The 27,934-nt window shown below is 30.0% G+C and overlaps 1 protein-coding gene and 1 pseudogene across 1 annotated transcript in view; one reads left to right on the forward strand and one right to left on the reverse strand.

Annotated features, from left to right (window-relative positions):
* The window catches only part of fz2 (frizzled 2), a 200,360-nt gene that overhangs the window by 165,258 nt on the left and 7,168 nt on the right, over positions 1–27,934 (reverse strand). Inside the window, exon 2 of the mRNA XM_088264024.1 lies at positions 3,387–3,436. The gene's annotated coding sequence lies outside the window, so the exon portion shown is untranslated. The remainder of the gene's footprint in view (positions 1–3,386; positions 3,437–27,934) is intronic.
* Positions 1–27,934, forward strand: part of LOC148307060 (histone H2A-like) — a 79,132-nt pseudogene that overhangs the window by 16,750 nt on the left and 34,448 nt on the right.

Raw genomic sequence — 27,934 nt, forward strand, 5'->3', positions numbered from 1 at the left:
CTTGCAAAATATTTGCACAATAAAGGAACAAATCAGCAACATTATATAGAAATAAAAAATAATAATGATCATTTACATATCGATAACAATTGTCGAAATTTAATTATCATCTACGAAAAATACAATTGAAAGAATGCAAGGTTGCGATAAGCACTATCGATAAAATTAAGAAAGGTGTATTCTGATGGTTTGGACACCTGGAACGAATGAGCGAGGAAAGAACGGTAAAATAAATTAATGAGAATGAGGTGAATATTGTTGAAAATATTGAAGAATAAGAGGAAGATTGATGAAAGCTAGGCATGATCAATATTTTTTTATAAATATTTGAATGTGGTCATGTTAGGAGTCGGAATAATTGACGGGATGTATGAGAAGATGCGAGGAATGTTTGCAAAGTCCGATACAGAGTAGTGTGGTTGTCTCTTCTCTCTACCTACCTCTTCTGATGGTTGAATAGTAAATAGTAAGCGAGTTAAAAATACAATTTACGGTTGGGTAATATTTAAAATTGTATTTGCTTATGTCCACCTCCTTAGTGTAATGGTCAGCATGCTCGGCTACCGTTCTAGAGGTCCCGGGTTCAATTCTCAGGGGGGGGAGGTCAAATAAATAAAAGTGATTTTTTCACTCTAATATTTATTCAAATAACCCTTAACTGGTACCTGAAGCGGAGGGCTGATCACCTTTCCTTCATGTATAAACTAGAGATAAACTTCAAGATAACACTGCGTTTATATTATGCAGTGCCCCATGCACCATTGGGGTGCGGAGAAGGGTTTGAAGAAGAAGAATATTTAAAATGCTTTGAAGCAAACGGCATGTCCTATTGGAAAAGTGAACCAAAAGGAGTAAGGAGAAGATATCTACATTACACCAAATATCATATGATATCAGATTTCATCTGGGCTAAAGAATAACTCTTCACAGCTAGATTTATGAATTTTAAATTTCCGACGCAGAAACCATTACTTGTTCACGTCATTAATAACCGGGACAATGCCGCTATCAAACCCGGCTGCTCCAATTGTCCAAACATGAAAGGAAAATATATCGCGGGCATCCTGAAATCCAGCATCTTTTATTTAAAATCGTAAAATACCGAGCAGAGGCGGGAGGCAAAAATAAATTGACGATTTATTGGCCTTTTGGTAGTACCGCGCCAAGAATTTTCCGAGTTCACAATACACCCCTGTGGCATTACGTGGGCTCAATGAACGTTACAGTAACGATGTTTTATTGTGCGGATTAAATAAATGTGCCACACTTCGCCCTGCTCCGCCCCTGGACCGCGGCGCTACTACTTGCTCATGTTGCCGTGAGGTTTTCAAAATAGAAATTTATTACCTCGTACCAAATTGGTCCCAGAACATCGCGCAGGTTTGATTAACACGAAAAACGTCTGAAATTTTCAGTGTTTTACGCGAACATCCCTTATTTCGCGGAAACGCCATTTGTCAACATTTCGGAACACGGATCATAAAAATAAAACGAATGTTTTTTGTTGTCAAATAAATTGATATGAAAAATTATGAAAGAAAAACACTTGAGTTTATTTTATTAAAACGACTAGTTTCGGAAGTTGTGCTTCCATCTTCAGGTCTAAATATAAACTGTTTATACTTTCATACTTTCCAAAACAAGTCGTTACAATAAAATAAGCTCAAGTGGTAAAAATAAGTGTTTCCCTTTTACAATTTCATTTCATGTCTTACTACTAAGTGGTTAAACTTGCTACAAAGGAATGCCGAAAAAATAAATTAAATATTGATATAAAAATATTATTTTTTTCCTTGATATGTAATAAATGACTAAAACAAGTCTTGATAGCTTAAAAAAGTAATATAAAAAATGCTTTGTAGTAAATCGCTAAAATAAACAGCATTTCAAATACGTGACGATTTGTTTGACTTTGAATTTTTTGTCCAACCCCGTAGCGTAATAGTTACCACGCTCGGCTACCGCACTGGAGGTCCCGGATTTGATTCAAAGGGGTCAAATAACTATAAGTTATTTTTTAATTTAATATTAATTCAATATTACCCTTAAGCGGAGGGCTGATCGCCTATCATTTATGTGTTAACGATCAAGATGAAATTGCGTTTATATGATGCAGTGCCCTATGCACCACCAGATGCGGATAAGACTTTCAAGATGAATATTCAGGTGATGAAACGTCTGCAGGCGACCAAATATAGAATAACTATATCGCTGTATAAATTCGTGCCACATTTACATATGTATAGTACATGATTTTGATTTTCCTACGCAAGCGGAACAAAGATAAATTATGAAATGGATGATTAAATAAATGTATAATATTTCTAGCGTCTACCTTAACGTTTGCTAACCGCAGAGAAATTATATAATTAACAAAAGCCCGTCGGCACACACGTGTATAGGCCTGGGTTAGCTAGGGTTGGGAGTGGCGTACGAGGTACGGGGTACAGTATCGCCCCACGACCCGGCTGTAATCTCATAAATTGGGTTTAAATTTTAAACTGTGCGCGGAGTAAGTAAACTGCTCCCATGTAAATAAAGCTCTAACAATATTAGCATCCAAGCCCACGATTGCAGGTGCATAGTGTTACGAAAGCGTTCGTTTTGTAATTTTGCTGAACGCTATTTTACTGGCGATATGAAATCGATGATCCATGTGTATGAAGGTAATTTTCTTGCGAATAAAATATAAACTTTCACATTGAAAATTCATTAATTTACACCCTTATCCGCACCCGATGGTGCATAGGGCACTGCATCATATAAACGCAGTATAATCTTGAATGTTAACACATGAAGGAAAGGTGATCAGCCCTCCGCATAAGGTACCAATTCAGGGTCCTTCTAACCCTTATCCGCACCCAATAGTGCATAGGGCACTGCATCGTTTAAAGGCAATATTATCTTGATCGTGAATACATGAAGGAAAGGCGACCAGCCCTCCGATTCAGGTACCAGTCCAGGAAAATATTGAATATATATAAAAGTAAAAAAATCAGTTATTTGAACCCCCCCCCTGGGAATCAACCTCGGGACCTCCAGCACGGTAGCCGAGCGTGCTTACCATTACATTACGGAAGCGGACAAAATTTACTTTAAACGGCCGTTTAACTTATATGAACCCGAATATCTAACGTGTTTTTATTTAGGATTCATATCAATAAAATACGTTTGTAAAATCATAAAAAAAGGAAATATAAATTCATTTCATTATTGTATTGAAAGTACTTATCTATATCAATTAGATTGATTGGATTTTGATTCTAAATAATGATTTATTTAATAAAAACAATCATTCTAATTTAAAATTACGCCGTCAATTATAATGATAATATTTTTTGTTGATAGATTGTATAGAAAATAAAATATTATTGTGTATTACCTACCTTAATTTGTTGCCAATTCCTTTTTTGTATTTGATGAAGTATTTGGTGATCTGTAAAAAAACACAAGTTTAAAAAATTAATTAAAACAACTTTAAAACTTTGTTACTATTACATATAATACTTCCCACTGAATATAAGTTCTGGATTAAAATTTTGTGGATATCAGTTCATTTAATTCAGATTAATATTCGATGCGCCAGCAAGTTATGATTATTAGAAAAGTTATTATTTTATTACCAGTAAAATAACTTTAATGTATTAAAACTATATTCCGAAAAACATATCGCTCACTCCTTTCAAGAACTTCATAAATCAAAAAAACTTGATTTTTCAGGAGAACGTTTTTAAAGTTTAAAAATATAACACAATGTATTAAAAATAATTATCAAGCCACTTATTGAACTTTTAACTGTGTAACAGATCTTTTTAGGTAAAACCTGAAGGTTTTTTCCTCCATTTGAAAAATATTGAGTTTATTAAAAAAAATATTCAATCAATACCTTTTCTTCAAAATGCAAAAACAACATTTTCTGCCCTGTAGCGGGTAAATATTAAGTTAAAAATTTGGCGCTTTTGCTGGGATATAGAACATTTTCTAGGCATTCCGAATACATGCACAACTGAAAATTGACGATATTTGATTTATGACGTTCTTGAAAGGAGTGAGCGATATGACTGCGATCATACTTTGAAAATTAAACGTAGTAAAGGTTTATTCTACAAAAATAATTTACGAGTGATTTTAAACACAACGATAATTAGTCAAAAAACTTATGTATGTAATAAAACGCATCTTAGATTAGCTAGATCTTCTATAAATGTTCCCCTTAATATAGTTATCGTGCATTATTAATATTTTTTAAGAGTGACATGGAATATCAATAAAAAAATTATAAAAGTAAATAATAGCTATCCAGAAAAGCCAACTGTCAAACTATCAAAAGCAAAGAAAAAGTGAATAAATTACCTACATTTTCTTACGTTTTTTTAAACTATTTATTTTTCTTGGGAATTATGATAAACATAACGAATTATATTGCACTTATATCGATTTTAAGCACTGGGAATACTGAATAACATTAATACAGCTAACTTACAAACCATCAGGCCGCTTACCCGCAGGGTAGGCAGAGAGAATAGAACGCCTTACCACTCTGTTTTTGCCAACATTCTTCGCCTCTTCCACACCATGCATCTCCCTATACGTTCCCGCCGATTTGGTTTTTTGTCTGCTTTCAAGTATTTGACATGCCTGATCAAGCCAAGGTTTTTTTCGGTCTTCCTCTGCTCCTTTTACCAACTTCATTTGCCACATAAATTGATTTTACCGTTCTTTCCTCACCATTCGATCCACATGTTCAAACCATTTCAACATACCTCACTTGATTTTATCGATAATGCATATCTCAGCCTTGCATTCTTTCCTAATTTCACCATTTAAACATCAATCATGCAGCGAAGGAACTCATTTTGACTGCATTCAGTCTACATTCATCCTTATTTTGCCAACTCCGTGCACCTCTCTTATTTTTATCGATAATACATACGTATATCGAATGACAGTCCTTGAACTATGATATAATATAAATCAAATGAATTATTTTGCTAATGCGTACATTATTCACAAAAAAAAATCATGACAGAATGATTTAATCCGACAGATGACAGCGGATTTATAGTGTTATAAATGACTAGTCTAAAGTATAATATGGATAAATTGGTCGTTTATGCAGGTACGGTTATCAGGCGCCCACACCTGCCTGGGGGGGATAAAGGAGTAATGTAATGCACACGTGTACACACATTTAGGGACATTATTCAAGTGCTTTAGGCGATGACCTTGCGGGTATTATTACGTTTTTCCAACCCTTGTCATTTTTTACGGGCTTTAGCGCAAAATAAAATCTTCAGAATGGGCCGTCTGAAATCTGCCAACGTAAGAGCCTAGAGTTTCAGTCGACCTACATACAAAATATATTTTTAAAGATTCATTTGAACAAATATAAATTATCCAGATATTTAAATAGATAAGCACGTTTTTTTATTATAAAAAATAGATTTATTTTCATAAAAAAATATTATTTATACATATGTATATAATGTAGTGCTTAATGCGTTTGGCTACCGTGGTGTACATCTCGGGTTCAGTTCTCAGTGAGGATCAAAATAAATCACATCGCGTCAATACTATGCAGTACCCTACTCATCGTTCATCCTGATTAAGGGTTTGAAGAAGAAAAAGAAAAGAAAAATATTTTGTTTTAAGTTTAGAGTAAAATACGCCCGTTATTTTGGATTACAGGTGTTCACATTACCATACGAAAAAATATTCTAGTAAAATATGTTCTATATTTTAAATATTAAACCCAAACACTGTTTTTAAGGTCTAATAGGTTAAATATTTAATATTTTTTTTAATACAAAAAAAGTGACATATGTTTCATCTTGTTAAGGCATTATCAAACTACTATTCCATCAAACGGTACTAATGAACTCCTGACAGCATTTTGATATGCCGTTACAAGGCGAAATGATTGTCACGATTTAATTAGTTTTTATTTATTTTAAAAATAAAACTTACAACTAAGTAGCCCCTAAAACTCAGTGTTTGATTTTAAATTTTAAAATATAAATTATGGAGTTCTACCATACAAATATTGTAGAAACCCAATCAAAAAAATTAAATACATTCTCCTTATCATCCATTGTTCACATTGTGTAATACCACTTTGAAAAACATTACTCCGTAACTACCGGTCTTGGAATAATCATTCCATCATCAGGCCAAATGTAGATAATAAAAAACAAAAAATATATCCTATTTTACGAGTTTTCCAACAATAAAAACATTCTCAATATTATAAATATTTAAATAATTTACTTTGTGGTTAGTCATTTTTACGTATTTTTTTTTTACAAATATAAGTACATAATCACTCACCGAGATTTTTATGTCTACCGGTTTTGAGACGTACCAGTCTCTTCGTCAGGACAATCACTATATTGTTTGCATGCTGTGGTAGTGATTGTCATGATGAAGAGACGGGTACGTCTCGAAACCGGTAGACATCAAAATCTCGGTGAGTGGTTGTATACTAACATTTTTGTAAAAAAATAAATAAGTAATAAATATATGATATGACTACATATAGATTGAGGATTTTCTATATCCAATAAACATGAATAGTCCGGAACTTCAAAATGGCTCTAACACGATTAAGGAATTTGTAATTTATGCAGGGTTAAGTCAGGAACTAGCGACTGTTGATGGGGTTGGACTCAGGACTCAGACCAGGCAGAGGGGGGGCTTGTTTACACAAGTATAAATCATTTTATTGCCGCTCATTTACCACTGCTAGGTATTATTAAGGGGCTCGTTAGGGCCCCTGGCCAGCCCCGAACTATTTATTTCCCGAATAACTCTGATTTGATAAAGTTAGCAACTCGACCGGAAAGTGTGTAAATCAAGAAGCAATAAACCACTTAATGCGCAAATAAAACTTTTATACATCGGTGTTAGCTTTGTGATAACGCATAAACACGTCCATAGAGATAAATTGTATTTACTCGAAGATAAATGTATATATAAACAAAGTAAAACTATATTAATCTTCAAACCCTTATCCGCATCCCAATGGTGCATGGGGCACTTCATCATATAAACGCAGTGTTATCTTGATCGTAAACACATGAAGGAAAGGTGATTAGCCTTCCGCCTCAGGTACCAGTCCAGGGTTATATTGAATAAATATTAGAGTGAAAAAATCTCTTATATTTGTTGAACTCCCTGTCAGGCATTAAATGACATTTGATGTGGGATGATGGTCAAAATTAACGACAAAAAGAACATAATCTTTTTTTTCTCTACCATAAATTATCTGCAATAAAAAAATTAAAGGGCCAAGTTTTCGTGGAAAGATAAAAGAGTGAATGAAATTTGTCCGGCTGTATCAGATACCAGGAATCCAGAAATTGAAGCAGTAAGATAGTGTAAAGATGTGCCGGGTGGAAAATAAATGGCGAGGGCGAATGGTTATTGGGTACGGATAGAATCGGAAAAGGCTTAGTAGGCCATCGACCCTTCGAAGAAAGGATTCCCATTTTGGTCATATAGAATCTCACCACCTACTCATCTCATTGTACTATTAATGAATCAACACGGGTATTATAGCACCATGAAGAGAAAGGGAATAGTTCTGAATAGCTGTAAAGGTGACGTTTAGATACCTAGATTTAATTAGGTATCTTTTCAATTTGACGCACATTTAACATGAACGGTGTAAGTTATGTGGAACATATCATTTATATCATATAAAAGATTCATTATTATATTATTTTCAAAAAATAAAATATTAAGTGCATAGTAGGTACCTGTGTAGATATACAATACAATACAAAATAAGTTTTTAAAAAAACGGTAAAAAATAAATATCTGTAGCAAAAAATAGTTGGGTTGTTGTGAATTTTTTTGTTGTTGCATAAATAATTATAATTTTCTAAGCTGTTAAACAATCTATTTGAACAGTTTAAATATATTGCATATTAAATAAAAGAAAATGATGCAATAGGTGGGGATATATGTATCAATAACTATTTTTTTCTAGTGATTTGACAATTATAAATTCCATAACGTAGGTATAATGTTTAAAAAACAACCAAAAAATATTATTGATAACAGAAAACTTTTTACTTGAGTAATGATATTTTTCATATATTATAAAGGTAATGAATACACTTTTTAATGTATTTTGCTGAGAGTTTGTAGAACACTTCATAACTTTAAAAAAATTATTAAAAACGAACCGATTGGAAAAACAGTAAAGTAAACAAAGATTGTGTTTTATTATTTAAAAACAAAATTAATAAATATTATTTAAATTTTATATTTTCTTGATTTATCCTGAGCTGATTAATGATTTTAAATGCACAGTTTTTTTTAAAGAGTTCTTTAAAAAATATAAGTTCATAGGACTATGTACTCATAGATAAAAAAAAGCATAAAAAACACAAATACTAAATAAATAAAATAAAACAATGAAGATAGTTTTACACATATTGATTACAGAATAATCCTGTTATCATTGATCTATCGTAGATTTTTAAAAATATAAAATAAATAATATTTGTTAATCAATAACAAATTTTGTACAATATGTTATATTTTAGATAAAAAAATGCGTAAGAAAAAGGCGTTATTTAGAATAATATAAATGTTATTTTTTTATTGAAATAATAATGTCCAATTCAAGCAATCCCGAACAAGGTAATAAAATGAATGTAAAATGAGGTTTTTTAAAGGTGTCTAAACTTAAGATGTAACGTATATCATTCTTCCCTTTTTTAAAGAAGATGAAAGTCTGAGCATCCCAGGACTTAAGACATGGCATTTGGCTGTCTTAAGAGACAGTTTATACACTTTTGTAACGTTCACTATTCTGTCCATTGTTGTACATTCATATTGCAATAATTATCTTATACATGTATATATTATATATGCAATGGTATCAGATCCTTTTGCAAACGTACCGGTAAGGTTTTTGATACATTCGTGAAGTGTGGCCGATTGTTACGCCATCAGTTGTGATGCTAAATTAAAGATCGTAAGCCCTAGGATGCTCAGACTTCTATCTTCTTTCATAAAAAGGGAAGAATGATAAATGTTTTATAAAGTTGAAACACCTGTAAATTTGTCATTTCATCATAAATGTACATACTACATAGTACATAATATTTACAACATTTTGAGTGTGTCCAAATACTTGTTCACATCTCACCAATAGATGTCTCTAGTGAAGTTCTAGTGATTCAAGAACAAGGTTTCTAAATTGGTTCATATATATAGAACTTCCAAGAATTTGAGTAGTGTGGTTGTCAATAATGGGTAGAATTGGTGAATGTTAAACGTGTGTAAAGTGATCACTTAAAACCAGACTATGACGGTCGTCAGCCCCGTAAATGCCCAGACTTCCATATTTTTCTTCATCTTTGATGAGATGTTAAAAAATAAAATGTACATAATTTTAATATTTTTTTCTTGTATGTTTTTCGCAGATACTTTGTGGCACATTTTATAAATTTTATAAAATTAAACAAGTTTGTTTTAAACACTTTTTTATTATTAAAATAACATTTAGGAGTTTTTAAATCATATTTTTTAAATAATGGTTTCATGTGGCGTACGGAGTGTGTGGATGTTTTTGGTAAGGGAACGTAATCAACTTTGAGTATTTTAATGTTTTAAAACCCTACTGATAACAAGGATTTTGTTGAAACCGGTTGGTTAAAGTGTACTTATAATAAAAAAGTGGTTAAAACAAAGTTGTTTAATTTCACAAAGTTTAAAAAAAAAAGTATATTGTTTAAGTGAGGTAGTTTATCACTTCAAACATAGGATCTACAGGTACAAAAAAAACTCGTGAATCGAACGTTTTCAATAGGATTTTTATAATGACTGCGATGTTCATAAATACGATGAATATTTCAAGTCTTCAGATCTGCTAGCCTTTACAAATTCGTTCATCAAACGCGCCGCATTCGGGCGTCTCTTGAGAAAATACAATATGAAATTACGGCCACGTTTTAATAATTACCTGAGCAGAAAATAAACTGGGTTAAGTGGAAATTTTCCTCATTACAGCATCAAAGTGCCGGTGACAAATGCTGGCGAAATAGCAACTTGTTAGAAATAATGAAGGCCGGGATTGTATGGGGATGGAAGAGGTTTGTATCCCTTGAGTATCGGCGGGGTGGGGTCGCCAGTCGCTAGACTGATTGTATCATCAATCTATCCGCACGGGTGGAGCTCCCGTAATGGGCATAACTAATTTCAAACAAAAGTATTAACAAATTATTCATATAATTGAGATGAGTAATATATTTTACATAAAATGAACGGAGTCAAAGCAGAAACAGCAATGTGTTTAATTTTACGACAATATATTCGATATATATATATATATATATATATATATATATATATATATATATATATATATATATATATATATATATATATATATATATATATATATATATATATATATATATATATATATATATATATATATATATATATATATATATATATATATATATATATATATATATATATATATATATATATATATATATATATATATATATATATATATATATATATATATAATATATATATATATATATATATATATATATATATATATATATATATATATATATATATATATATATATATATATATATATATATATATATATATACATATCGAATATATTGTCGTAAAATTAACGTTAACACACGAAGAAAAGGCGATCAACCCTCCGCTTCAGGTACCAGTCCAGGATAATATTGAATAAATATTAGAGTGAAAAATCACTTATTTATTTCACCCCCCCCCCCTCCCTGGGAAAAGAACAGATTAAAGATTGAAATAAAAGTTTATAATACACAAAGAATCTTGAAAACAAAATTCAACGTCTCAAATTGTCAAAAAATAATTATTAAAATACTAGTCGACAAAATATAATACTCAAATGGTAAAAACAAGTGTTTTATTTATAATTTAATGATTGAAATGATTTGAACAAAAGTTTATAATACACAAAAATCTTTAAATAAAAGTATACATTGTCTAAAAGTGGGGTGTTATCCAATTTCCGCCGAGTTGGAATCATTTGGTTCGTTTTACAAAGGTATGCCAAACCTCCCTTGCAAATAAAATACGTTCCTACCGCACAAGCCGCCAATCAATTGTTGAAACTTACATTCATCAGAGAGCGAAGTGATAAATCAGCAATTGGAATAATAATTATTATGTACAGAGGTTTAGCTGAGCGATACTGCTTCAAACAATGCCTGATAATTAACAATTCAATTTAGGGTTGGAGCTTGAAAGTGAGCTTTCGCTTACTTTGTCGAGAGGCACGGTTTTATTTTTAATTAAAATGTACTAAAACTGTTCTAATTTAATCCCTCAACAGTCGAAAGTAATAAGTTTACAATACTTAATATCAATATCAATTTCTTCATACGAAATTCTCATTTGTTTATTTTAAATATGCTTCTTACCTTATGTTTTTCTTATTTATTTCCATTAAATATGCTTCTTATGCCTGTTAATTATTTTTATATTTTACCATGTATTTTACCATGTTTATATTTTACCATGTTTTGGTTATTTAAAAAAAATTGTAACTTTATTATTTGTGTTCCAGTCTTGTTAACCTTAATCCCATGTCCCAAAATGAGAAATAGAAATTACTCATCGGGAATATTATATACGTATATATATATATATATATATATATATATATATATATATATATATATATATATATATATATAAGTATATATATATATATATATATATATATATATATATATATATATATATATATATATATATATATATATATAAATATATATATATACATATATATATATATATATATATATATATATATATATATATATATATATATATATATATATATATATATATATATATATGACTTATGTATGTAATATGTTTTGAAAAATGAATAAACACAATAAAAATAAACAATATAAAATCACGAAGAAAGAGGTATGTACCTACTATATTTATATATAAACATACATACTATCTATATACACAAAAAACACAATATTTTCAATTCAAGTTTTACGTGGTAAATGCCATTATTTCTTAAAACCTATAGTGACACGTGTTTCGATGCATTCTGCATCATTTTCAAACACCTTATCAGAATAGATTTTAGGAATTAGTGGTATTTACCTAGTGAAACTTTAAATAAAAATGGATAGATTTTCCCTCAAAGTGACTTCCGAATCAATTAATAAAAGAAACATAATATTATTTAATACTTACTAACCATACCGTACTAAAGATACATTTTTTAAATATCTACAATACAAGGTTGGTGCCACATCATTTTACGATAAGATTTATAAAGTATTTAAGGGCTGAAAATAAACAATTGTTCAAGAAAATAACGTGTGAATCCCAAAAAAACATTTCTCTGGTGTCTTTTGGGTGTAAAAAAAGATGACAATTTAACAGTAGACTGGACTCGAGCCTCGGGGTTTTCCAATTACTTTGTGGGTCGATTCCCAAGTGCTACCACGTAAACCCTGATCGGTACTAAGGGTCGGAACTACGGGGTGGAGGGCTAAAGGGTCTGCGGGGTAGTTCAGACCAAATCATTAAGTAAAAGCTTCCTACAATTAATATCAGTCGGGGAAATTTATCGTTACAACAAATACTTCAGAGGTGAAAGTAATTACTTCAATGGCTGCAGTGATAATCAGTGGGTATTTTAAAAATTAAATGAGAACCTGAGGATTATAATTTTTCACCCGAATGTATCTCATATTTTAAATTTAATAATTGTATCACCGAGATTGTTTTTCATTTTAATATTTGTGATTAAATTAAAACAAACTTTGTTTCTTTGAAAAAAACTTTATTCTTTTAGTAAAATCTGGTAACGAAATGTTTTTTAGTTAAAATAAAATTTTCACATTTCCTTAAAAAAATACTGCTTTGAAATTCGTACACTAATATTAAATAGTGATTTAAAATGCAGTTTTTTTGTTGTATTTTTTTTAATAAAAAAGACTCTTTCTCAGTATTAAAGTTATTATTACCAATATACAGCTAACCTACAAATTCATGATTATACATGTATGAAGCGTAAAACGTTTTGTAATAAATATTACTATTTATGTAATGTGAGTATTTTTAGAGATAATTTACGTCTTACATCGTAAACCTAATAATTGGAATGAGAATGTTATCTACTAATGTGATATTCATATTTTACGAGATCCATTGTAAGTCATTGAACATTTGTTTTAACGTTTTGTAAAATTATTAATAACACTATGAAAGAACTATAAAAATAAAAATATGATTTTTTATTATTAAGCTTTGCGCTGTAAAAATGCTTCACACTCCGTCATAAAACTAACTATGACTACATGATTTAATTTCAAATTGAACGATTAATATTCGATGAGCGTCACATGTTATCGCTCGGCAAGCATTTAATTTAAATAAATAATTGCTTCAATTTGCAATATCATCAAGTAGAATTTTATTACTTACGCTAGGATTAAAAATATCAATTACTGAATATTTTACGACATATTTACCAATAGCACTACCTTCGCAAAGTAGGAGCGATGAACAGAAACATTTGAACAAACAAAATATTAAGTAGGTTGATAATGCGTGGTATTTTGTCCCATAAACAATATGTTTTAAGCAATGAATTCATTGAACCTGGGCATAATTTAATTTTGTTTGAACAATTTTATGAAGACAATTATTAAAGAATGTGAGTCTCTAAATATAACCTTGAAATTTGGTAAGTTGAGTATGGTTACAGAGTTGTAAAAGTAACTGTCACATTTTATAATTAGGTTAATTCATTCGTATTTTTTAAAGAAAGGTCTTCATAAAGGCGAACCGCGATATTTTTCAGCACGTGTTTGTTACTTTATTTTCAGCAAGTAGAGATTTATAAATATTGTGTTGCGATTTTTTCGGATCACGGTTATACATAAAAGCATTTTTGCCCAACATTTATATTTGATGAAAGACCTCATATTCCCTTCAGAAATTGTAAATGATTTATTTTCCTTTCAGCTACAGATGTCGACCAAACATTTTATTTGGAAAATATATTTAAGTACATACACATGTCTATGATATTCCACCAAACAAGTATGTTATTCCGATCAACGATAAATTTTTAAAAGAGTTGTAAGGTATAAAGAAAGATTTTAAAAATCAAAATCTCAGTTAAAGAAAAATAAGGTATTTTCGCAAAATTTTTCTTCTCTGCATTTAGACGTATCTCAAGCAATCTTATCTACGAGTGAAAAGATATTTCGGTTTTTTTTAAAGATAATTTCTAAAGATTTATCCCTTATTGTGGAAAATATGAACGATTTTTCCAAGTTTTTATCATAAAATGATTGAGTCTATTGCTTGGTTTCGTATTTCAATAGATCGACTACTGCGTCAGCCAAAATATGACAAATAAATCAACAAGACGGGAATCCATCTAAGTATTAAGTATTTTCCTTTCATACGTAACAAAAACGTGAATAAAGATATACAAAATGTGGAACTATTGTAGAAAAATATAGCCTTTGACAGTACAGTCGCTCTTGCCACCTCCAGACAATATCCTCAATGGATTTGGTCCCCATCCATTCCAGAAAATTTGAGGCCACGGCATAGGGGAAAGGTGAGAAGTGCAGGGTGCAGGGTGCAGGTGAACACTTATATAAATGTAAGGCAGCTGATGGTACGTGTGTGCATACTACCTACTGCGCACCATCTACCCAGCATCATGGAAATACCTTTTTTATAATGGAAGTGTTCTTATTTTCAAGCCATCAAATGGTACTGCGAAAAATGGGAACGTACACATATTTAAAAGGAACACCAAAATACTTATGTCAAATGATTAATTTGTTATTTTAAACTTATTTTCTCATATAACGTATTTATGCAATTATTTACATACATATTTTTACTTATGAATACACAAAATAATGTTATCATATTTAAAAATATATATATTCTTTACGTTTTGTAATATATATTTATATCTATATCTAGTACTAGCTGTACCTGGCCATGTATATTACTGTTTGCCAATCAGTTTTAATGAATAAGAAATAAAATAGAACGTACACATTTCTGATATATTTAATTTCACGAGTTATAATAAAATCGAAAATCTTTGAAACAGAAATGTATTCGGAATCTTTGAAAATACTTAGTCACACGAGGTGTCAAGAAGCACGATATCCGCCATGAGCAATGTTTAGTATTGCGTGTGTTGCTGTCACGTAAATTACGTTAATAATGTCGATTAATAACTTAAGGGGGAATAAGATATTGAAAAAAATACATCTAATGTTATATTTAATCTGAATATTACAGCAATTGTTAAATAAGTGAAAAGTTTTTATAAATAAATTGTGATTATAGGGAGTAATCAAAAATATTTCTGGAGTAAAATTTTTTTTTAAGTAGTTATAAATATTCTTATTGAGTCTAAACCACACTGAGTGTATTTTTCACGTTTTTATCGATTTTATTAGAAAATAATAATTTAGTAGAGATAATTTATAAGGTTATCAATGTGGAATAAATATATTACGCTCGATAGAAAGTTTATCGTGTGCTATTTGAAATAAGATTGATCGGTTGTGATTTCACTGATTGAACACGCGATATAACATAATAATATTTCTAATCTATTTTATTAATGTGAGAAACAAACACATATCTAATGAAATTCAACAAGATAACGATATATATGTTACATACTCCTAATAGAAATAATAAAATATGTATAACTTTCTTTTCATATCATAAACTATAATACAAAATACAAAACAAAAATATTTTTCGTGTTTTTAGACTTCTGACAAAAATATTATGGAAAGTAACACATTAAAAAAGCCGTTATTTGTTTGTAAAATCGATATTCATTATTCAGTATAAAATAGATTCACATACACGTACATTTAATATGTTTATTAAAATAAAATAATATCGTATGTGAGCAGTGTCTTTGTAATTATTGAATATACATACACACACACGTATGTATGTATGTTATACATTATAAATAATCCAGGGCCGATGTAACAGAAAACGTATAAAACTTTGAAAACGTAGTATAAGTATATAATTAAATAATTTATATAAAAGAAAATAAGCGTTTTTTTGCATTTTTAAACTGATTATTAATATATATTGTCAGGAAGTTAATGATACCGAAGAGAAAATTAATGAAATTTTGTACATCGTACTAAGTACTACGTACATAAAACGTTAATTTCTGTATGTTATCGATAGTGGCCAGTTGCGTTATAGGTAAAAGGTTGTATTGATTAAATACTACAATATTTTATCATATTTATTTGATTGCCACATATGGGATATAGACTGGAGCAGATGAACTGGAAATAAATCTTTTCTAAGAACCTTAGAAATAAGGATATTGAGTTGCACAACAGGGAACACGTCATTAAGTCAATTTCTGGGAATGCAAAATTATAAGAATACGTATAAAATAATTTTATCCGATAGTGAAAAGTTTGAATATAAAATAAATGTAAAGGTTTATGAATATAGACAGGCAGATATTAGGCTCCGCAGCGTCCCCCAATATGACTCTATAAAATTGACTAATGGCACATCGGGCGTTTTCTTTAGTACGTAAACTTTGCGAAATGACTACTTGTTCCTCGGTATTTTATCAACGGAAAAACAGCTCCCCGCCAGGCCCGTGACTCAAATTTGTCGTGTGAATATGCCAAAAGAGATTTGAATTAACTCTGTCGAAAATCTGATGCTAGGAACGGCGGGGGATTTTTCGGCGCCGCGCCACGAGCGATGACCCGCGGCTTGAGACGCAAGGATCCAGTTTTATGGGCGTCCCGTGTGACTTATGAAGCTACGGGTGTAAAAAATTGCACCCTATAAATGTTCCCTCGCTGCCGAACGCTCTCCCTGAAGGATGCCTCGCCAGTCACGGGGAATAAACTATAGGAGATGTACCGGAGTACTAAAAGTCACGGTGTCCATTTATATACGGATCAACCCAGTTTCCCGAGAAAGGAAACGAATTTCTTTCTACCTAATGGATTTCAGTACACATTTTCACTTACAGCGCGCTGAAGATATTCTATGCATTATAAAATAAAACTCGTGAATTAAATAAAAGATATTGATAGAAAAGAATTACCCTATCATATTATAGAGGTTCAAAACCATTCATATTGATAGGATGCAAAATGTTAATGCTTTATCCCCAGATATAAAACTAAGTTCGATAAAACATTTATAATCAAAAGGGTATACAATTTATTTCATAAGTACAAATCATTTGGACTGGGTTACTATTAGGGTTTATACACACATAAGATTTAAAAGAAAATTTCGCTATAAACGAGACGAGAGGCGATATAAAATATAATTTTATTTAATAATGCGTACTTCGTAACAGCACAAAATTTATCTTAGTGAATGTATACATTAATAATTTTGTGAACTAGTTTTCTACGCATTAAAAATACTTATGTACTTTTTAAATAAACATTTTGATATTATTAAAAATACACATTTTGTACTTTAAAAAGCTATTTCCTTTAAAACCTTGAGTTTTTCGCAGACAAATTAAAAAATGTAAAAGTATTTTCCTAAAGCCGAAGTTATCATATCATTGTGGGTCACAAGAGGGCTCTAGAAAGTGGAGAGCGAGGAGAGTGTGAGAGGGAAAAACTCTCCCAAGGAACTCTTCATCTGGATCGCAGCCATTTGTAGACTTCCACAAAGTTACCCCTGCGTCTCGAGGGTGGGCCAGTCATCCCTTTACTTATAACTTACGGAATAACTTATAAATCACTAACATAGCAGTTGAAATATTATTAAGTGCGATAATTTGGGTCGTTTCAGACCGAACAGAAGTTGATAATGATACTTAACAATTAGCGAGTCTTGGAAAGTGCATTTATGAAGCGAAATGAAACATAAATCGTAAAAGTTTCTGTGCATTTACAGTAAACGGGTGTTGTATAAATCACTCGGAAAATCGTCAATAATTTCATACCTAACGAATGCTCAGCGAGTAGTAAATTATTCTGGAGATAATATATCTTAAATAAACGCATGTGTTGTGAAAAATTAAATAAAAAAAGAGTTTCGAATAGGTATGTTGTATATTGTATATTAAAACCATTGTTAACCTTATGGTATTACACAAAGTGAACTATGAATGGTAAGGAGAGTATATTTTGTATATTAAAAGCATTACTTTGTGGAATTTGTAGGGTAATAGTACACTCTCCTTATCATTCATCGTTCACTGTGTGTAATACCACTTTAATAAACACTAATTTGGTTTCGGAATAATCATTCTATCAAAAGGTCATAAAAATGAAATTAATACTGTCTGACATTTATGCAAAAATAATATTTTGAAAGGGAGAAAGAAGACAAATGAATAAGATAAATGGCAAGGAGAGGGTTGAGGTATTTAAAAAAATAAACACTTGTTTAATACAAGTCAATAGGTTTTATTTCATTACACATGACTAGTTTCGAAAATTACAGATGCGTTCATCTACTGATTAATAGTAAAACTAATGAGCAAAAAATATTCAGGATGTATATTATAGATGTTAGTAGGGTAATAAATAGAGAGGGGGTTTATAAATGGGATTGTTTGTAAAAGAAAACATAGATAATAATGGTAAAAGATAGAAAATAAGTCCCGTTCCTTACCCTCCCCCCTTTTTTATTTAAGTCTATTAACATGTCAATCTACAAAGATTATGCCGAATCGATAAATAATATAGTGTTGACGTATGCGGTATTTCTCGAATAATAGAAAATTTTCTTAATTATATTTTATATTATTCTCACCACATGTAATCTCAAGAATGGGTAGTTTAGTACAGTCTAACCTGTAAAGTTCTGGACAGTAGTTTGGCGAACACCTTTTACGGCACATTCAGAAAAGTTAGACCCTATAATTAAACGTGGGAAGGGAGTTAGCCTTATGCGTAAATATTTTGTAAGGAAAGACATTAAAACTCGATTTAACAAAATACCGAAGTCGTTAAAAGCATTCATTATATTATAATACGAAACATAAATAATCAAGGATAACTATAATTTTAATTAGTGATTAAACTAATACGATAACTATACTTTCATAAGAGTTTATCTGCACAAGCTTTTTGTTGAGAAAAGTTATGAGGAGACATGACATGTCGCTCACTCTTTTCAACAACGTCATATATCAAAAATCGACAATTTTCAGTTGTGCATGTTTTCGGAATGCCCAGAAAATGTACTATATCCCAGCAATATTGGCATATTTTGAACTTAATACTTACCCGCTACAGGACAGAAAGTGTTGTTTTTGCATTTAGAAGAAAAGGTTTTTTCTCCACTTGAAAAATAATTTTTGAAATAAACAAAATATTTTTCAAGTGGAGAAAAAAACCATCAGGTTTTACCTAAAAAGATCTGTTACATAGTAAAAAGTTCAATAAATGACTTGATATTTATTTAAATTTTAAAAACGATCTCCTGAAAAATAAAGTTTTTTGATATATGACGTTGTTAAAAGGAGTGAGCGATGTGTCATATATAAATGTCCTATCTAATTTGAACGAATTCCGAAAGAAGAGATTACACGTGTATGGTATAGGCCGTATTCATATGCAATTAAATGTAATATGTTGAAAAATTTAACATAAATTTTGTTGATCTTTCGAGAGTGGATTAAACATCCAACACCAAAATTGCAAACGCATGACTTGAAAGCAAGAATCAATAAAGCATTTTAAAGACAAAAATATTTTTATATTTTTTTAACATCATTTGAAAATCTGGTATGATTTTAAAGCAAATCAATTAATATTTACCAAGTTGCGGAGAGTTGTCGTGAAATTGATTTTTTTATTTAAAAAAAAATATATATATATAAAACATTAAATTATACGTATAAATACGAATCCGTTTATGCTGCCTAAATAAAGGGATAACAACTTGTAAAATCTCACTTTAAGGCCTTACTCGCAATAATAGAATTCAATGTGTCCGGCAACGCTAAAAGCCGGACGTCAGGTCATGCCTATTTTTTTTAGAATAAATAATACATTTGATTTTTTTGTTTCTTAGAATACATATTTAAAAAAACATTTTTAGATATTTTATTAACTCCTTACCTTTCATTAACTCTTTTCGTTTTAAAACCATATATTTATTTCGTAGAAAAACTATTTTTTTCTACACAAAAACAATGTTAAAAAAAAAATACAATTCCGTCAAATGCTACATGGGTTTAAAGAAAATTAAGTTGCGATTTACCGTATATTGGGCCTTAACCGTATTTGAATATCAATAACCATATACGAGTACTTATAATTTAAAAAAAAATATTTTGTATAAAAGCATTGCAGAAATTAAATACTAAATAAATAGCAGAAGGAGCTTTTTTTAGAAAGACAAATTGCTCGTATGGAATTCATAGCATTTATCTAGCTTATGAATAAACTGTGAATATACGATACAATCTTATCGTTGCTTTAAATTTTCCATCGCCTTCTTATCCACTGGGGCCGGAAAATGCGGTTGAATTTTTTATGAATTCCTCTCTCTTTATCCTTAAACCCCCTCATTGCACGCACTGGCAACCTTCTACTGCGAGTCCAAATGACATGTAACATTAACAGGAAAAAGGTGAAGTTACACGAGGATAATGTATGTTTGATTACCACCCAGCGTGGCTTTATGGCATTATTAGTTTCAACGGTTATGTAGCGATCGGAAGGAATACTCAACATTTTTCTATGAAAACGTACACAAAAATATATTTCAATCTACTGTTTTCAGTCTTCAATAAAACTTCTTAAGAGTCAAGGTTTCTAACATGTACTTATTTGGGAATGAAATAGATGTTTTGAGACTGATCACAGTAAAAATAAATAAATGTTTTTAATGGTTGAAAGAACGACAAAGAATGCCACTAGTGTAACATTTTATAATACATTGAAATAAATACTTGGTATATTCAAATGTAATATTCTTAACATGTGTTTGAAAATAGAAATCAAGTTGTGGCTGAACGGAGGTCGAACTTTTCATACCCACAAACTGAGATACTTAAGATGGGACCACAACCCGACTGAAATAAACCAAACTTAATAAAAACGATAGTAGAGTTTTTTTACGTAAGGCCAAAGTTCTGTATGCAGTGCGCTTTTGATATCCATGTGAACTTTTAAGAAGCGTTATTTTTTTTAAATACTTAACATTTTACTTTTTCTTGCGTGGATAATGCCTACGTAAACAAAAAAAAAGATACATTTTTTGGTAAATATTCTAAAAAATACACTTGAAGATGAGAAAATTAATGAAAGAAATATACTAACAACACTTATTGTGCTTCAACCCAACATGTGTTAATATTGAGAATATTTAAATATCATAATACATTATCAGAAGCCTAAATCATATTAAAATAAATCGAGTCGCTCCAGCGTAGAGCTCAATGCATCATTAAGTGCAAATAAGGAGAAAAAAAAGGAATTAAAAAATTAAAACATTAAAGAAAATTTGACATGATCGAGTATTTCAAATACTTGAAAGTGTTCAGGTCCGGGGAGTCGGAATAATCGGCCGTTGTATATGAGGGGATGCGTAAATATGGAAGAGGTAAAGATTGTTTTCAAAGACATTAATGTGGCGTTCTATTATCTGTGTCTACTTTGGGGAAGCGGCATGTTGGTTAGTTAGTTAAGTAGCGAAAAGAATTCGGTCAGTCACGTTACAGCAATTTTATTACAGTTTTTTTTTTAATGAATAAAATTACGTGTTTAGATTTGTACAAATTGAAGCTCGCGTGCCAGAGTGCTGACAACACCTGCACTGCGTGTACTTTATCCATCGCACTCTTGGGTTTTACGACGTATTCAACGGAGGAACATCCACAAGCGACGTGAACCCTACATATTTGTGTAAGTGAATGGAAAATTATCGATTTCGTTTATAGAGAGACAAACGAATTTTGATGACGTAAAGAAAAATAAAAACAAATATGTCTTGTTTGTGTTTTGTTTTCCCGAGACTCGACATACCGCTCACTCCTTTCAAGAACGTCATAAATAAAAAAAAACTTGATTTTTCAGGAGAACGTTTTTAAAGTTTAAAAATATTATATATGTAATACAATGTATTAAAAATAAACATCAAGCCAATTACTGAACTTTTTACTGTGCAACAGATCTTTTAAGGTAAAACCTGAAGGTTTTTTTCTCTATTTGAAACATATTTAGTATATTTAAAAAAATAATTAAACAATACCTTTTCTTCGAAATGCAAAAACAACACTTTTTACCCTGTAGCGGGTAAATATTAAGTTGAAAAAATGCCTCTTTTGCTGGGATATAGTACATTTTCTGGACATTCCAAAAACATGCACAACTGAAAATTAAGATTTTTGATATATGACGTTGTTGAAAGGAGTGAGCGATTTGTGATATTTTTTTACGAAAACAGTGATTTTTACGAAAACTGGGCATTCCGAAAACATGCACAACTCAAAATGGACGATTTTTGATTTATGACGTTCTTGAAAGGAGTAAGCGATACGCGAAAAGATATTACGACTGTGTTGTGAGGTTATTTATTTTACTTTTTATACATTTTGGTTCTCCCGGTACAATAAAATAATACGGGGAAAGAAGTAAATAAAACGAACCTTACTAGTTTAAGGAACAGTTAAATATTATATAGACATATAAAACATATTTTCATACCGCCGTCGTCCAGCTTAATAAACCGATAACTTTTTTTACGTCGGACGAGTGTCTTTGGATGTTTTGATAAAAAAAAGCACAAGTAAATAATATTTTGAGTGTGTCCAAATACTTGTTCACAAAATCTGGATTATCTCCGATTACAGGAGTAAATTTCAAATTATTTTTTGACATCTCATCAAAGATGAAGAAGAATATGGAAGTCTGGGCAGTTACGGGGCTGACGACCGTCAATTGACGTCGCCGTTTTGACGGTCGTCAGCCCCGGAAATGTTCAGACTTCCATATTCTTCTTCCTCTTTGATGAGATGTCAAAAAATAATACAAGTAAATAATACTAGAAAATTAATACTCCAGAGAAGGAAAATTATGTTAGGTAATTAAACGTAGATACTTATTAAAAACAACGATTTATGCTCCCATTTCAATAAAACTTAAAAATAAAAAATAAAAAAATATCATTCCAGGTTAAATTTTTACAATTTTTAATATTTTTTTGGTTAAAACCACTTTTTCTTTAAATCTATTGTGACGCGTATTTCGATGCATTCCGCATCATTTGCAAATACCATGTGAGAAGCTTAGTCTAAAATTTAGACTTGTATTTTTAGGACGTTGAAGAATAAAGAGGGGGTAAGAGTTGTTTCTTAGTTTTATATATTAATTAATTTATTATTACCAAATAAAACTTAAATTTAAATTGGATAGATATTTCCAAAAAGTGACGACTCAGTTAATGAAACTTATTTACCATAGCTAGCTAGCTCTTAATGTTAAAAATATTTTGTGATTAGTTTTTGATCAACCATTAATGCAAATTAATATTGATGATTTTGAAGATTGTTTTTGAGATTGATCCGCCCTGTAGAACAATCGACTAATCGATCTCGATATTCTATCGAATACAAAATATTATATGAGATTTACATTGGTAGATCTCTATTGATTTTAGGATGCTATGCAGTGCCCTATGCACTATTTGGTGCAAATGTGGATTAGAAGAAGATTTTTAAAAAGTATTTAAAAATGAAAAGTAAGGATTTTACAATAAATGCATATGGTATTATTTTAATGAAAAACCGGAGCGTGGAAAGGTTTTATTTTAATACCAAAAAAAAATTCGTGAAGCAAAAGTGCTTGTTATTTTTTTCCAAAAAACACCCCAAATAAGGAACACAAAAGACAAATTAATTAAAAGCTTGTCCAAATGGGTTTGTAAGTCGAGTATGAAAAATGCGACATCACCCCAAAAGAATGAGGCAATCTGTATTAGTCCTTGTCGACCCTCATGGGATATAGGATGATGGTATCTCGTACGTAAACAAATTACTCAGACAGATCCTAGAAAACAAAAAGCATCCCCGGGGATGGATTTGGAGACAGAACCTTTATCTTAACGAGCGAAAGAGGGTCCAAAGATATACGTTTATCTATTAAAAATGACCCACATGCGTGACAATAAAAAACAAAGATTCTTTTTAAAAATAAATAGAATATAAGCATTAATATATTTTTTTAATTACGTCTGTGTAAATAATGGTAGAAAACTATATAATAAGCTTGAGAATTTTTTTATCAGCAATCAGTTATGAACCTGATATTATAACAATGTTAGCCAAAATAGATTTTAAAAATTAATAAAAGATCAATATGTATATAGTTTTCTCTACATATATTTTATTTAACCAGTGAATGTGTGTTGTCGTTACCGACATCATAAGACTGGCGATGATGTTGTTAACGACGAAAACCGGTCACTGGTCAAATAAAATATATGTGGAAAAAACATATAGTTGTCATTTCATTCTATAAAATGTAGTTCCGCCAAGAAATGTTGTATAAAACATAAATATTATATGTTATATAATATTGTATTATCCATATAATTATCCAGACACTGGATAATTCACCCTAAGAATGAGTCAATATTATAGGTGTCTCAACTTGATATGAAACATAATTGTTATGTCAGTACAAAACTTGAAAGTTTTTTAAAAATTCGACAGGTCTTTTTCGTCGCAATTTTTTTCCCTATTTATTCGAATAAACAATTCAATCAAATAAAAATTATAGATTATTCTTATTAATTTTTATCCGAAATTATAAAATGAAAAATTGATTGTTATTAATTTCAGGTTTAATTGGAGTAAGTACTTCACGAATTTTCAAGTGAGGGTGTCAGGTAAAATTCCGAATAAATTGAAATTACAACTAACATATACGTATTTTACATTTTGCACTGTGTTTTTTTATTTGCTACTTTTTTATTTGTTTATCAGTATTGTTAGCTTTAATTTTTAACTTCAATGTCCCAAAATGAGAAATGGAAATTACTCATCGGGAATATGTGTGATTTTTGTATGTAATATTTTTTTTTAAAACTGTTTTCAAGTGCATCATGGTAATCACAGCGAAAAATGCTTACCCTACCCAATAGAGATGGATGTAATAAAAAGCACACTCAGTTTTCTAACAACTTGCAAATGAATAAATTATGCATTACTGTCACATATCTGGCTTTGGAAACTATTATTTTAAGTATTTCTGAGAAATGGACGTTATTATTTTAGCATTTAGGATTTCGACGTAAATCAACGACGCTTTAACGACGCGCAGGCTTCAATAAATTATTATCGTACAAAGTTATTATTAAAAATTTCCATTTTTATTATTCTAAGCCATGCCGTAAATAAGTAATTTGACAGTCCAAGGATATTTATTGTACAAACACAAAGGCAATTTATTCATATTCAGTTCTGCTGATTAGGTAATTTAAATATTGTTATATAGTTTTCTTTTGAGGCTGATCAGCAACTATTGCTTAATACGGCACTGAACGATATATTCGCATCTTTAAATAGATTGTCAGTTGCACAAAGACAAGGTGATCAGTCCTGCGGTTACGAGCTAGACGAATATTAAATAAGTATTTGAGTGACAAAAAAATACTGTTTATTTTGACCCTCTATGCCAAAAAGTCTATGGGCTTGAATATGTACCTTATGAACAGTAGCTTATTGCATAATTTGCATAACCACTGCACTATCGAGACCGACAAAAATATTTAGTAAAAAGATATTGGCTAGAAAGCATTTTGCTATTCTCAATAAGATCTTTCAATGTTTATGTTTTGTCCTTCTTTCCATGTCTGAAACCTTACATTTGTGAATTGTTAACGAGAATGTTAACATCGTTTCAATCAAATGTAGGGTTACAATTGGTAGACAAATATATTTAAATATATAAACATATTTATATTGAATTATTTCATACTCTATGTTGAATTGAGTTGTTTCTTGCAACAAAAGCTCAAGCCATTAATTCATTATTGGGAGATTGAATCAATTGATTTTTTTTTTAAATCTTTTTTATTGCTGCCACTGAAATTTAATCTTTATTCGGATACATTATGACTTATTTGTAAATTAGTATTGGTACAGCCAAAGAAGGTAGAAACTTATCCTGGCGAAATTATTAAAATGTTTTTAGAACAATAAGTGTATGACTGTAAAAAAAACATGTCAGTATTTTGTTCCAGTCGTAGATTATATATCAAGGGATCGACAAAAGAATATCCTCAATTTGATCACCTTGTGAGTTGGAATTTTGTTGTATTAAGAGACTCAATTTATAGCAAGTATTCGATTTGATGCTTTTAAATAAAAAAAATGTCCGAATAATGGAGTTGACTGTCTCAGCGGGAATAACAAATAATTTACAACAAAATATGAAGCGTTTCCTTAAAAATGACACAATGTAAAATGATACGATGAGATTTTCGATTTTATGAACTTTAAAAAACCTTAAAATAGCTACACAAGAATTATTTTGTCATTCTCAAATTACTAATTTATTATAAAATCATTTAATAGTGAACTAAAGTTGTAAACGAAAAAACGTAGGCGCGAAAAAGGAAAACTTTTCAAGTATTCACAAAAATAAAACTTTCGCTAGTATGATATATTTAAATTATAATACAAAAAAGTTTTAAAAATTATATTTTCCAAGTAGAGAAAATTACTAAATTGACGATGAGCGTTATTTCCAAGAGAAATGATAGTGAAAAATACTTTTATTTTAAGGATAATTATTTTTTTAATTTTACATATTATATGAAAACTGTTTTAAAATGTAATAATAAATTACCCAAAATTCCAAATACGATTGTCCTAACAATAATAGATTTAAAAAAAAGTAATCTTTGGTTAAATTTCAATAAAGATGTGCATAAGAATAATAAAGTAAACCTCAATTTAATGGATTTATTAGGGGGATTGCGTTAAAGTCGAAAGTCCATTTAAAAAAATGGGTTTATAATAAGACTTATGAACATTGTATAAATGTATGAATAAACAAAACAAAACATGTATAATACTAACAGGACGTTATATTATTTTTAATTTCACTGGATTTTTGTCTATTATATCTTAAGTCCGTTAAATACATAGAGCTTCGTTATATAGAAGTCTTAATGTACACATTGTCGTAAAAAAAAACAAGTAAAGAGTCAGTGTAATTAACAAAATTTGGAATTGTTTTTTTATGTATAATATTGATCACACATGGTTTAATATTTTGCCTCCTTTTCTCAAAAAGCCAATTCTTGACAAATATCTGTTATTCAAATAAAAAGAAAATATGAATTTTTAAAGAATTTGCAAGTAGAGTTTTGCTTGGTTAATTGTCTCTCAATGTGATTTTTATACCTCTTACATTTTATGGCAGTTTATATCTCACTCCTTTCAAGAACGTCATAAATCAAAAATCGACAATTTTCAGTTGTGCATGTTTTCGGAATGCCCAGAAAAGTATTATATCCTGGCATTTTGATGTATTTTGATGAAAAGGTGTTGTTTAATTATTTTTTTAAAGATATTAAATATTTTTCAAATGGAGAAAAAACCTTCAGGTTTTACGTAAAAATATGTGTTGCACAGTAAAAAGTTCAATAAGTGGCTTGATATTTATTTTTAATACATTGTGTTATATTTTTAAACTTTAAAAACGTTCTCCTGAAAAATCAAGTTTTTTGATTTATGACGTTCTTGAAAGGAATGAGCGATATTACGACTGTTTGTGATAGTCTATATATGTGTATAAAGACCAGAACTCCATAAAATAACATCTTGACACAGTACTAGTGCATATAAACGTGTAAGTATGTATATTTATATAAGATTTTACAT

This window comes from Brachycentrus maculatus, unplaced genomic scaffold (assembly GCF_059751285.1).
Source record: "Brachycentrus maculatus isolate JH-2025_06_01 unplaced genomic scaffold, ASM5975128v1 h1tg000212l, whole genome shotgun sequence".
NCBI classification, from domain to species: domain Eukaryota; kingdom Metazoa; phylum Arthropoda; class Insecta; order Trichoptera; family Brachycentridae; genus Brachycentrus; species Brachycentrus maculatus.